The following is a 13,938-nucleotide window of genomic DNA, read 5'->3' as shown; positions in this document are numbered from 1 at the left end:
GAGAGAGAGAGAGAGAGAGAGAGAGAGAGAGAGAGAGAGAGAGAGAGAGACGCCTTACCTTACCTTACAGACCTTACATCTTGTTCGGGTTGCCCCAGGTCCCTCAGTGTGAGGCACCTCTAATGTCTACCAGAGAGTTGCTAGTACATCTTCCGGTATATTTTGCATCTTCCAATCTTGGGATGGTCTGGGATGCGATGTTTAGATATTTGTCGAGCTTATTCTTAAACACATCTACGCTCACTCCTGATATATTCCTCAGATGACTGGCAACGCATTGAATAAGACGCTGCATTATCGATGCTGGGGTGCGTAGTGGATTAATGTCCTGTGTGCTTTTCTTATTTTTGTCCTGGTATATTTTTGGGCACTATTAATCTACCTCTGCTTGCTCTTTCTGATATTTTTAGTTCCATGATAGTTCTGCTATTCCTTCTATCTGTTTCCATGGCCTGAATTATCATGTAGCGTTCTCTTCTCCTTTCCAGACTATATAATTTTAAGAATTGGTAGTCTTTCCCAGTAGTCTAGGTCCTTAACTTCTTCTATTCTAGCTGTAAAGGACCTTTGTACACTCTCTATTTGTGCAATATCCTTTTGATAGTGTGGGTACCATATCATATTGCAATATTCAAGTGGACTACGAACATATGTTTTTATAAAGCATAATCATGTGTTCAGCTTTTCTTGTTTTGAAGTGCCGTAACAACATTCCCATTTTTGCTTTACATTTTGCCAACAGAGTTGCTATTTGATCATTGCATAACATGTTCCTATTCATCATCACACCAAGGTCTTTAACTGCTTCCTTATTTGTGATGGTCTCATTATTAGGTCCCTTATATGCATATAGCTTTCTTTCTCTGTCTCCATAATTTATTGATTCAAATTTATCAGAGTTAAATACCATCCTATTTCCTCTGCCCAATCATATACTTTGTTAAGGTCTCTTTGTAGAGCGTTCCTATCTTCATCACAAGTAATTTCTCTACTTATTCTTGTGTCATCTGCGAAACTACTTCACTACCGAATCCTTAACATTATTGTCTATGTCTTCAATCATAATAACAAACAGTATTGCAGCTAACACCGTACCTTGCGGCACACCGGATATTACCTTGGCTTCATCCGATTTCTTCTCGTTTGCAATAACTATCTGTTTTCTGTTGTGTAAAAAATTCTTTTAACCATCTTCCTACTTTATCCACGATATTGTGTTTTTCTAATTTTCTTCGCTAATATATTATGGTCTACTTTATCAAAGCTTTTGCAAAGTCTAAATAAACCACATCTGTTTCATTTCCGCTTTTCATATTTTTGAATATGTTTTTCACGGTGGACTAACAGTTGGGTTTGTGTACTTTTTCCGGGCCGGTACGAAACCATGTTGTCCTTTATTAAACAATTATTTTTATTAAATTAATGTTTCATAATATTTTTTCTTCATTACCCTTTCATACACTTTCTTATTATATGTGATGTTAGACTCACAGGCCTATAATTACTTGCCTCTAGTCTTGATCCACTTTTGAAAGTAGGGGTATATACGCTAATTTGTGCTCATCATATATCTTGCCTGTATCTACACTTTGTCTTAATAATATTGCAAGTGGCTTTGCGATAGAATGACTCTTACTTTCTTTAACAAAAAGCAGGCAGGGGCAACATCAGGGACCTGCAGCATCTCCATTTTTAATTTCATTAATAGCCTGCACAATATCAAGCTTCATTAATATCTATGTCAGCTAAATATTCACTATTTTCATCCCCCCCTTACTTCTATATCATTATCTTCATTATCTATTCTAGGGGTGAATTCTCTCTTATATCGTTCTGCCAGTATGTTGCAAATTTCCTTTTTTTCATTCGTTAATCTCCTTCAATTCTCAGAGGGCCTATTTCTATTCTTCTTTTATTCATCTTCTCGCATATGAGTATAATAGTTTGGGGTTTTGCTTGATATTTAATAGGGTTTTTCTTCCAAGTCCCGTTTTTCATTTTCTTTTGATTGTATAATCTTTTGTTCTGCATTTTCTATCTTACTTTTTTAAGTTCTATAACTTTCCATGCATTTTTTCTTTTGCAAGACCTTTTTTCCACTTTCCTGATTTTCTGGAACAAGATTCTTCTGTCTCTTGGTATGCATGAATGATGTTTACTTTTCTTCTTTCGGTATATATTTTTCCACTATTTATCTCCAATATTTTATATAATATCTCCGTATTTACCTTATGTCATCACTTACGAAAATGTTTATCCCAATCTTTGTTTAATTCTTCATTAATTCTGACCATTTTATATTTTTACTGTAGAAGTTGTATTTTCCATATCCTTCCCACTTTTTCATTTCTTGCTTATCTCTATTTTCACTTGCTTGGAAATGAACTGTTAATTCTATGACCATTATGGTCTGAAATACTCGCATTATAAACTATTATTTCTTTAACATAATTCATCTCGTTCACAAATACTAGGTCTAAAAGTATTTTCCTTTCTTGTTGGCAGGTGATTTATTTGTTGAATGTTTGTATTCTAGTAGCATATCTAATAGCTTTTCAAATTGCCTCTTATCTTCTGCACTACTATTACTCTCTTTTTTTATGTATAAGTACAACCACAATCTCCTATTCGTTCTTTCCATTCTACGAAAGGAAAGTTGAAGTCACCAGATAGGAGAATAGTCCAGTCCTTGTGATTTCTACATATATCATCCATTTTTCAATTATTAAGTCAAACTCTTTAGTATTAGGAGGTCTATATATTACTATGTTCATCAATTTTTCAGATTCAAATTCTACCGCTATTAGTTCACATTCTGAGAAGCGTCGTCTTGCATTCCTTTCCCATTTCAGCTTTAGGAAGAATTTTTTCATCTTTTATTTTTCTTCCTACCAAAAGGACAGCCCTTTCCAATTTGCCAGTTTTTGGGGGCGATTCTTTACTTTTTGTACATTCCGAGATTTTGTATGAATTTTGGGCCTCTCTCTCTCTCTCTCTCTCTCTCTCTCTCTCTCTCTCTCTCTCTCACTTTTTCCTACCCGGCCGTGGAAGACCCTCCAGGGTTTTCTTGAAGATGTAATACTTTCACTAACCTCAGAATTCTTTTGAAGGAGTTCAAAGAGCACTTCAATTTTCCAGCGCATTCAAGAGCCTCCAGACTCACTCTCTCTCTCTCTCTCTCTCTCTCTCTCTCTCTCTCTCCGTGACCTTCGCCCTCTTGCCCATCCTCTTTGTCTCTCTCTTTCCTACTGTCCTTATCCTTGCTTCTTATCCACCCCCCCACCCCTTCCTCCCTTGTTTACATTAACTGAAGCTTTTTGTATGACGCTTTACTTCTTCATATCTGCTTTTCTTTAGTAACTTCAATAGCCAACTTTGGAATTCTTTTAATGCATATGTGTTCCCTGACCCACACACAACCTTTCTTCTTTTAGTAGGTAGGTCCACTATTTAGGGGCGGTGTGTTGCCCAGAAATTGAAATTTGACCGCTCCTTCAGTGTGTTCTCACTCACTCCTCTAATATCCTTCTGCTGGTCTAATTAATTGTGGCAAGTTTGGAAACATTCCATCTCTACGAAGTTTATTTAGCTATTCTGATCTCTCATAATCTTTTGACTCTCACTTTCCCTCATTTTATTCGTCTCTCATTTCTCTCACTTCCTCAGTAGTAGCCTGAGGACGTTTTCCCTCCATCATTAAGAATATTCCTCATCATTAGCAGTTAAGAGGAGACTTGTCGACCTCCACTAGGCATAGCATAGTGAGGTCAGTTATGAGAAAGATTTCCAACAAAAACATCTCATGGTAACATTTTTTTGGTGGAAAAATATCTCATGACTTAGACATCTTGTTTTCTCACTCATGATTTCATCTTATCTTTGGGAGGAAGAAGGGGTATCTCTCTCTCTCTCTCTCTCTCTCATATCAGGCAGTACGTGCCCTACTCAGGATCTGGATGGTCCCCACTCCAGTAGATTAGGCCCTCAGGTGGGTCTAGAGAGAGAGAGAGAGAGAGAGAGAGAGAGAGAGAGAGAGAGATAGGCCTTGTACGTTAGTTCTAATCGGAGAACTTTTCCACCGTCTTTATAATTTCATTGTTCTTCATAGTAAAGGCAGATGCAGTTGCTGTTGTAAATATAATAATAATAATAATAATAATAATAATAATAATAATAATAATAATAATAATAATAATAATAATAAAGATACAGGTGACGAATAGGGAAGTAGCAAGATAGTGATTATAGTTCAACATGCATAATTATTAGCGATCGAAAAATTTTACCCGAACCGTTCTGTAAAAAACTGTAACTTTTATTTTTTTCTCAAGCGAATTATTTCCGACATAAATCTGTAATTAGACCTGATCCGCCACAAATAAGTCGGTAATTAGACCTGATTCAACACACATTTGTTGGACTGTTTTCTGACCGGTCATTGACCTGTTTTAGTTTCGTTATCTATGAATTTATCAAAGTTTTATTTATGCTTTCATTACTTATCTTTAGAAAAAGAAATTTCTCGTGAAAATTTCAGACTATTTCGTAACAAAGTTTGTCATTTTGCAACAGATAGATCATCACAAGAATTGTCAACGGCAGAGCTTGTCGAGATTTGTTCAAGGACAGGTATAGCTTTCTTCCTCCCTCGTATTCGTGTAAAATTGAGGCTATCTCGTAACAAATTGGGTCATTTTCCAACAGTTAGATATTAGGTCATCAATAGAATAATGTCTGTGATGGAGTACTCTTGACATTTTGTCGAGGTTTGTTCCCAAGGACAGGTAGCTTTCTCCCTCATTCTTTTTCGTGTAAATTTCAGACTATTTCACAACAATGTGTCATTTTCCATCGGTTTAGAAATTAAGTTACCACCAGAAATGTCTCCGACAGAATTCTCTGACAGAGATGGTCTAGAGATGTTCCCAAAAACAGGTATAGCTTTCTCCCCAACTCTGGTAGACATTAGAGGTGCCTCTGGTAGACATTAGAGGTGCCTCATACTGAGGGACCTGGGGCAACCCGAACAAGATGTAAGGTCTGTAAGGTCTCTTTTCCGGGTAATTTCACTGTAGGGCAATCTGTCTCGTAATCAGTTCCACCTCGTGTTCTTGATACAAAATTACCTTTAATAGGGAAGAGGCTGAATGGGGGAAATCAGCCGTGGCTAAAGCGAAATCATTATTTGGGTAAAGAAGTAATTTATAGCTTCTCTCTCTCTCTTAGTATGTTTATTAGACCATGAAGCGTAGAATGTGACCTGAGTTATGTATAAGGTAAACTACCGCCGCCCCCCCCCCCCCCCCCCCCCCCCTTCTCTCTCATTTAGTTTCTTAGACCATGAAGTGCAGAATTTTATGAAATGATTTAATCCGTGAATGGCCTCTCTCTCTCTCTCTCTCTCTCATAGTTTGTTTCTTAGACCATGAATGATAGAATTCGACTAAAATATAATATATTTGGTAAATTATCAGATATACATAAAATGAAAATATAGTGCTCAATTTATAATTCCATCTTGCTCTCCAGCCTCTCTGACAGTTATCCCCCTTTTGACCCTTTTTTTTTTGACCTTGGGGTCACCTGTACTTTCTCATCTCATTTTTTTTCTGGATCTCTGTAGTATCTTTCTGTGCAACCACTCCAAACGAGTAGGATTTCTGTATAGGACCTTATCCTAATTTAGAGATTATAGGGATTTGGAGGATGGGTGGGAATAGAGATTTTTTTTTTTTTTTTTTTTTTTTTTTTTTTTTTTTTAAAGTTTCGTAGCCATTTGGAAAGACGAAAGTAGGCTTGAGATTCGATTCACAAGTGTTTACGTCTCTTTCTTCAGACTCAAACGTGTTTTATTTCTCGTTTTTAGTTTTTTTTTTTTAATCTGCTCTGTAATCTCTCTCTCTGTCTTTTCCACCCTCGGAAGACGGCTTGAATCAAGTTTCCGTTTTATGTTCTTTTATAGGCAGTATGTCTGTTGGTAAACAGTTTTTATTGGAGACTGCCACTCAATTTCACTACATCTTCACTGTGCAGGCAACCCCATTGCCTGCACAGTCCTCTTATTATGATGAGTTTCCCGTGCATTCATCATTGTATTATCATAGTTCCTTAGTAGGATACCATCACGGCTAAAAAGCACGTGTCGAAACAGATCCTTCTTCCTTGCTGTAGTACGCCCCATCAAATCGCGGCGTCCGTGACTTTAATGACGGAGTCATTAAAGTCGAGTAAGAAAGAAGTGAGGCCACTCGACGCTTGAGAAGCCACTCACGGAGATAAGCAGCTGCAGCAGTTGTTTCTCCCAAGGCAAACGACGGGAGAAGAAGAAGAAGAAGAAGAAGAAGAAGAAGAAGAGCGAGCAGCGACCTTTGACCTCGTATCTCCACATTTGCAAGTTGGGGTATCCTTGAGAAAAGGAGACGTTTCGCAGTTGTATACGCTAGTTTCAAAACCTAGAGGCTGCTGGAGAGAGAGAGAGAGAGAGAGAGAGAGAGAGAGAGAGAGAGAGAGAGAGAGAGAGAGAGAGATGGTTCTCCAGCCCTACATTGCTCCCAATAGGTAAAGAGGATTGGAATTTGTAAAATTATTTTTTTTTTTATGGACAGCGGTCGGTTATGGCGGAAATGGTGTAGAGTGGATCCAGACATGTTTAAATGGCTCTCTCTCTCTCTCTCTCTCTCTCTCTCTCTCTCTCTCTCTCTCTCTCTCTCTCTCTCATGTGGGGAGAAAAATTATAGATCACGAAGAGGGGAAATTATACGAGATGTAATAAGAGGGGAGTTAGCTGACGTTCACCCGACGCTAGATAACTAGAGCGTCATTAGAATTCCGTTGCTGGAATGTCAATTTCTTCTTTTCTTCGCTATGTATGTCATTTTGTTAGCGCTTCCCCCGCCCTTCCCCCGGCCTTTTGGGGTTTTTGGGGGAAAGGAAGGGGGGTTGGGGGTTGTTACCCCGTCGTAAAGTAGTATATCTCGGAATAGGCGGTTAGCTTGAAGTCCACGACCATTCCCCGCTGTTTATAGGGTGTCATTATCTATTCCAGTCATTCCTGTGCCCTGGTATCCATTCCAGTTATTCCTGTGTCCTGGAATGATATATATATAAATATATTCCTGTTTTTCATTGTTTTCTTGCTTCTGTTATTTCGTTTGCACGTTTTATTATTATCCGTCATTCATCCTCCCTTCTTTTGTTTTTTAGCGTCATTCGTCTCTCATTCTGTTTTCATCTCCTCCATGATTGGTGATTATTTTTCGCTTTTTCGTCCTTCTGTATATTTCCGTCTTTCAGATCCCCATTTTCCGGCCTTTTCGTGGTCATTTTCTTCGTTTTCTTGTTTTATTTCCCTTTCATTAGTCATTTTCTTCGTTACCTTGTTTTCATGCCTTTAATTTTCTTAATCATTTTCTTCGTTTCCTTGTTTTCATTCCTTTAATTTTCTTAATAATTTTCTTCGTTTTCATGTTTTATTTTCCTATTCTTTTGTTTCCTTTCCCTTTCTTAGTCATATTCTTCGTTTTCTTTTCCTTTTCTTCGGGTTCTTGATTCGTTTTCTTTCCTCCACCATCGATGTTTTCAATCCCAGAGACTGATCGAGAGACCCCCTTATTTTTATGGCTATCTTGAGTTACGTTTCTTGGCTCCTGTCCACCGGCTCTTGTTCCTGGCTTTGGCCTAAAGGGGGGAGAGAGAGAGAGAGAGAGAGAGAGAGAGAGAGAGAGAAGAGAGAGTTGCGTGACTCGGTTACGCCTGGAAAACAAGCCTTGGTCGAAAGGAACCGGTTAGAATAGCTCATGGCCAAACAGGAGCCTAATGGGTGACAGGGATTATGACATTTCACGAGGCGTTCTCTCTCTCTCTCTCTCTCTCTGACACATGAACAGTCAAAGGTTTGAAAGGTTCTCTCTCTATGAGATATAGAGCGAGAACCTTTCAAACCTTGAGACATTAAGATATTGACAGTCAGGGTTTGGAAGTCTCTCTCACGAACTGTTAAGGTTTAAAAGGTTCTCTCTCTCCATCTCTTAAAAGACTCATTTACAGCCAGGGTTTGGAAGGGTTCTCTCTCTCTCTCTCTCGCGAAGAGTAACCCTCAAGCAAACCAAACTAATGGTGGTCAAACATACATACATCCAACCCCCCCCCCCCCGCCCCCCCCCCCCCTCCCGTTTTATTGTTATAGTCAAAAGCAAAAGGCATCTTCAAGAAAAGTCGTTTCGTTGCTGCTATCCGATCATTTTTGCTATCGATTCTCGGTGTCACGCAACTTGGCAGTAGTACTGGTTTGCAGAGGCGAACATCGAGATTCCGAGGATAAAAAGAAGATAAGTTAGAAGCATTGAAAGTTTTATTGCAAGATACTGAAGATATCCTCTTACGTGGGTAACGGATTCCCTTTTTTTTTAGGAGAGACATTTACCGTAGAAACTCGAAAATTATAAAGTATTTGCTTGCTAATTTGGTTGTCAGTTCGTAGATCCAGCACCTCAGTGGCGTGGTTGGTATGGTCTTTACCTGCCACCTCGGTGGCCGCGATTCTCGACCATTCCATTGAGGGGTCAGAGATGTGTATTTCTGGGGATAGAAGTTCACTCGACGTGGTTCGGAAGTCACGTCAAGCAGTAGTCCCGTTGCTGAATAACCAGTGGCTCTATGCAAGGTTAAAACAAACAATTCGTAAATCCATCTCGGTCTGCTATTCAAAGGAGAGCTGAAATATTAGTACAATTATTCATTATAGTGTAATAATCTCAAAACACCTTTTTTCATGGTGCAACATCCAGGTTTTCCTCCTGTGACCTTTCAAACCTTCAGTTTCCCTTCCAGCGCCGAATGATCTCATAGGTCCCACGCTTGGCATCTGGCCAAATTTCTATCATTTGTATTATTATAATGTTGCTCTACAGTTAATTAATGGCTTTGTAATATTTACATTTACTGCTTGCCACAAGTTTTATATTTCATTAACTAACAAGGATCTCTTTGGTACTTAATTCGAGCATATCGTGAGGTACGATGAAATTCACTCTTGTTATTAACGAATTTGTGACCTCGGCAACATAATAACAGGGCAAACATACATTTGAAATTGTGATTAATTAACAAGTATTTCATACCGTAAGCATTTATGAAATCTGACCACACAGTTCTCCCTTTGAGAACTATCAATATATTAATCAATTATGCCTTCATGCATGAAATGTAAATACCATGCATGATAAACTACGCACCTTGGGAATGAAAGAGGAAGCTGTAGAATTACTTAAGTTTCCTGCTATAATCATAAACACAAAACCAGAGTTGCCAAATGTAGGGCATAGAGAGAGAGAGAGAGAGAGAGAGAGAGAGAGAGAGAGAGAGAGAAATCCAGCTCTAGACCTTTCTAGGTCCCTGCCTAGTGACAATAAGGGACCCGTTCCCATTCCCATTCCAGTTCCAGATAAGAACAACAGACCTGGATTGGAGAAGTGGCGTCGGCGTGTTGGCATTGCTTTTGTTTTCGTCGTCATCTGGTTTATCGATCAACAACAACAACAACAACAGTACGAATATTTTCATCATCATTTTTTTCATTCATTCTTTTCGTATTCAGTTATCCATCGTGGTTTGGTGAATAAGCCTGTATAAAGTTAAGTAAAGTTTTATTTGCGGTAATGAGTCGACTTCTCTTCTTGCGATTCATTGGTTTCTTTTGGTAATAATTCTAATGATAGATTTTTATACAATTTATGTACATTTATACACGTAAATAGTCTCTAAAAACAATAGATTTGTACTTGAATTATGTGTATAACACTGGGTACGTAATAGTTTAACAGTGCGAGAAGGAACATCTGATCTCAATCAACTTAAAGCTTGCGTCTTCTTAATTACAGCATCATTTTAGTTGGTTTCACATATTTGATGGGATTGCCATTGTGACCTAAGGCCTTCATAATATTGCCTCATGGAGATTGTCAAATCCCATCTCTTAATCAACATAAGCCATTAGCAGGGGGATGTTGAAATTCCATACACTGCCGCTCAATATCTTTATCAAAATATTTCCCCTGCTCACCTCCTGCTTTTTTCGAAAACCATGTCGTTTATATCTGATTTCATCAGGTTCTTTCTCCAGTCTGTTGTGAGTAAAAGTGCGTCCACATGGTCGAACAATGTCCGACGGACACACATTACCATATCATAGGCGAAGCAGGATGACGTCATAAGCGGGGAAACGATGGAAGTAGATCTGGCAACAAACAGTGGTACCAGATGAGGTTGTATATCACTGATTTTACTCCGCTCACAAGACAAAGACCGGCAGACAATTGTGAATTGGTAACGATGTTTGTCCGTCGCACATTGTTCGACCGTGTGGACGCACCTTAAGGATACTGAATAGTTTGGTTTCAAGATAAGAGGGCAGTGCTTCTGTAGTTACCACATTCAGGCAGGTTACTTTTCTTTGGAACCTTATCTCTGATTTCCAAGTCCCACTCATCAGGCTCCTTCTGTCCACGTTCTAGATAACAGCCTAGTTACCCATGCAAGTTTGCCTTTATTCATTGATTGATTGATTTATAGACTTTTGGCTTACATGCCAAGCACCTGGGTAACTAAGGCTATTCAGCGCTGAAACGGAAATTGGCGGTGAAATGGTTTGAAAGGTGTGACAGAGGAAACTCTGTTGCACTACAAATCAATTGTTACGAGTGTGGGCAGTAAGATGGAAGAAAGAGAATATGAATGGTGGTACAGTAAAAGCAATGAAAGGAGGCTGCAGTTGGGGGCCGAAGGGATCTGCAAAGAACCTTAAGTAATGCCTACATTGCCCTGCATGAGGTGCACTGACGGCACTACCCCACTAACAAGATGCCTTTAGTTTCAACTAAAACTATATATTTCTGTGATTCCATCATTCAACTAAAACAATATCTTCAGTGATTCCATCGTAACCAGGTGTTATTCATCTCCTTAGTTCCTTTATTATTTATTATTATAGAAAACTGATTTATATTATTAATGGAATTCTAGAATATAAATTATTTACCTTTTTAAAATCGATCTGATTCCCGGCTGGACGAGTGGTTTTCGCGCTCTGCTGCCAATCCGGTGGTCCGAGGTTCGATTCCTGGCTGGGCCAACGCGGAATCAGAGTAATTTATTTCTGGTGATAGAAATTCATTTCTCGGATCCTACAATAAGCTGTAGGTCCCGTTGCTAGGTGACCAGTTGGTTCCTAGCCACGTAAAAATATCTAATCCTTCGGGCCAGCCCTAGGAGAGCTGTTAATCAGCTCAGTGGTCTGGTAAAACGAAGATATACTTAAAAAAAAAAAAAAAAAAAAAAAAAAGATTACCCAGCTTGGTCCTTTTTCTTCAGTTGTTGTCACTAAAGGCAATCCTCATATACGTTTCTGGTATTTCATTTATAACATTCTGCCTTTTATATTTCTATATTAAGTTTACATTTTATTTCTCATTTACTTATTTTAGTGATTACATGTCTAGCAAGACTGTTGTTAGTAAGGCGGTGTTGTCTTTATTCGGGGATCATGAGGCAAACTGATTTGAAGATTGGACTTTTGTTTAGCCATGAATGAGGAGAGTTTAACGATGCTTTTGTTTATCCAAGGAGGCGGGGGGGGGGGGGGGGGGGGGTTCAAAGGTGTTTGGGCATTTTGGTAACCAAGAATCATGATGGGAGTTGGTTTAGATTAATCTGGAACCGAGACGCTGGTCATCTGATTAACAAGGCGTCAAGGCTGGAAGGTGGATCAAAGGTGTTTGGGAATAATCAGTTTTATGTTACGGTCAGAGTTACTAGACAAACAGCAAAGCAACTCTTATCTACTAAGTTACATTCAAGAAATGGAAAGAATTTACTTTTGTTTTATTGTAGCTCATGTCATCGTCAATCGTTGCTGCCTTAAGACCGTATCATGTTTTCTTCCAGACTCTCATGAGCATTGCGGAGATTTTCACTCTTTCCTGAGGTTGTCGTCGGCTGTTTACGTAATCCACTTTGGACAAAATGCGGAAGCACTGCTGCTGCTGCTGCAGAAGCAAGGGAAAAAAAATGGTCCATTTAAAAAAAAATGTTTCCTAAGCAGCTGACGTCATGAGGCGTCCTGGTGGTTGCTATGGCAACGCGTTGCCCGGTGCTTCCGAGAGCTCCGCTCAAAGGCCTGGAACGGGGGGGAAGAGCACCATCTCCCTGCCCTCCCCTGGATAAGGAAGGGGGGGCGGGGTGTGGGATGGAACGGAAGAACCAACGAGATTAGTAGTTTGGGGTGTCTGGAGCCTGGAACGCCGGAGGTTGTGGGGTTGGGGGGGAGGGGGTTTTTGTTGTTGTTTGGTTGTGAGAGTCCTTAGGAGTGGATAGTGTTCTCGAGATGTGTTTATGACGGTAAAAATAATCAGGTCATACGTCGAAAATTCACATTTATTTTGACTATTATGAAAATAACTCCTCTCATTTTTCTGTTATAAAATTATAGATTAATAACCTTTTAGAATTATAAAACAAGCACTAATTCTCATCAAATTAGCAAGTAAGCCTTAGCTCAATTTTGTACAAGTCACAAGTTCATTCCTCTGGCTGTGTACTAACAGCAATTTTAATATAGTAACATCTTAAAGCGCATATCGTCGTTGGATATGAACGAGCACCTTTTTTTTTTTTATTGATATTAGATTAACTTTTTTGTTTAATGCATAAGTAGGTCACGACTGAACAGAGAGCTTAATATGAAAGTAATCGGGTTTTTTCCTCCAGGCGTCGATTGGTGTCGAAAATAATGAGTTTGGCGAGGCGATGTTGCCTTTGCACCCGAAAGTTGTTAATTTATTTACGTAAACTGCGGAAAAAATTAGATGGTATAAAATCGGCTCCCTTTGCAGTATTGTACACGTATTCTGATTATATTACCCTCGTTAGATAGTACAAGTTAGTGAAAGTATCATTTGCATGTTAACAAAATCAATTGCCCAAGATTGTAAACATGGCCTCTTTTTATTATTATTAGCTTTTGTTGTTGTTATGCTCGAGATGAATACGTGTCTTCAAAAGGGGATGAGTTCCGAGAAAAACTGGTTTAGCACGGCTTCTGAGAAAGCTAGTACTGCAGACACTGCCAAATGCAACCCCCACATTCAACTATTATTATCATGATGATAATAAAGTTGCCTTTTATATAATAATATATATATATATATATATATATATATATATAATATATATATATATATATATATTATATACGTATAATGTAAACACACTAACGTCATTGTGAATTTCTTCTTATATATAGTGACTCATGCGATCCTATTCGATTCGGCAGTATTTATAGTTTGGGGTTCCGGGTTGCATCCTGCCTCCTTAGGAGTCCATCGCTTTTCTTATGTGCGCTGTTTCTAGGAGGACACTTTTTTTCAGCCTTTAGTTTTTATTATTATTTATTGTTGTTGTCGATGATGATGATGTTTGTTAATGTTGATGTTGTTGGATCATAAACTTTTTGTTGTTGAAGGATCCCTTCACTTGTCAGATTATCAGACGTTGAACTAATGCAATGGATTTTGTCCCTTATTTATGTGAAGCTCAGTTTCGGGTATCATTCCTTCAGAGAACAAACAGGGCGTGATGTAGCGCGAAATTCAAGAATCATTTAGATGTAGGGGCAATGTATAACAGAGATTGCAGAAGAGGAGGAGGAGGAGAGGGAGGAAGAAGTAACAACTAGTTTTCTGATGCCTGGCATTTGGGTAGCGTCGTTGTTGGTGGTATGGTGGTAAATTCAAGCAGTGACTTGTTGCTGTTAAGTGCTGTGCTGTTGCTGCTGTGACAGCATAGAAGAGAGTTTGTTGTTCAAGTGAAAGGTGGAAAATTAAGAGGTTTTGCGTTCAAGTGAAAAATGACTCTGGAAGTCAGTAAGGGATGTAGTGGAAGTGG

At 38.8% G+C, this 13,938-nt stretch overlaps 1 protein-coding gene across 5 annotated transcripts in view; it reads left to right on the top strand.

The window, feature by feature from the left end:
- LOC135209548 (tetratricopeptide repeat protein 7B-like) overlaps positions 1-13,938 on the top strand; it is a 482,937-nt gene that overhangs the window by 463,618 nt on the left and 5,381 nt on the right. The gene's annotated exons all lie outside the window — the stretch shown is intronic.

Source organism: Macrobrachium nipponense, chromosome 38 (genome assembly GCF_015104395.2).
Source record: "Macrobrachium nipponense isolate FS-2020 chromosome 38, ASM1510439v2, whole genome shotgun sequence".
Lineage (NCBI taxonomy): Eukaryota > Metazoa > Arthropoda > Malacostraca > Decapoda > Palaemonidae > Macrobrachium > Macrobrachium nipponense.
The sequence above is the reverse complement of the archived record's forward strand: the minus strand, read 5'-3'. Positions and strand labels throughout refer to the sequence as shown.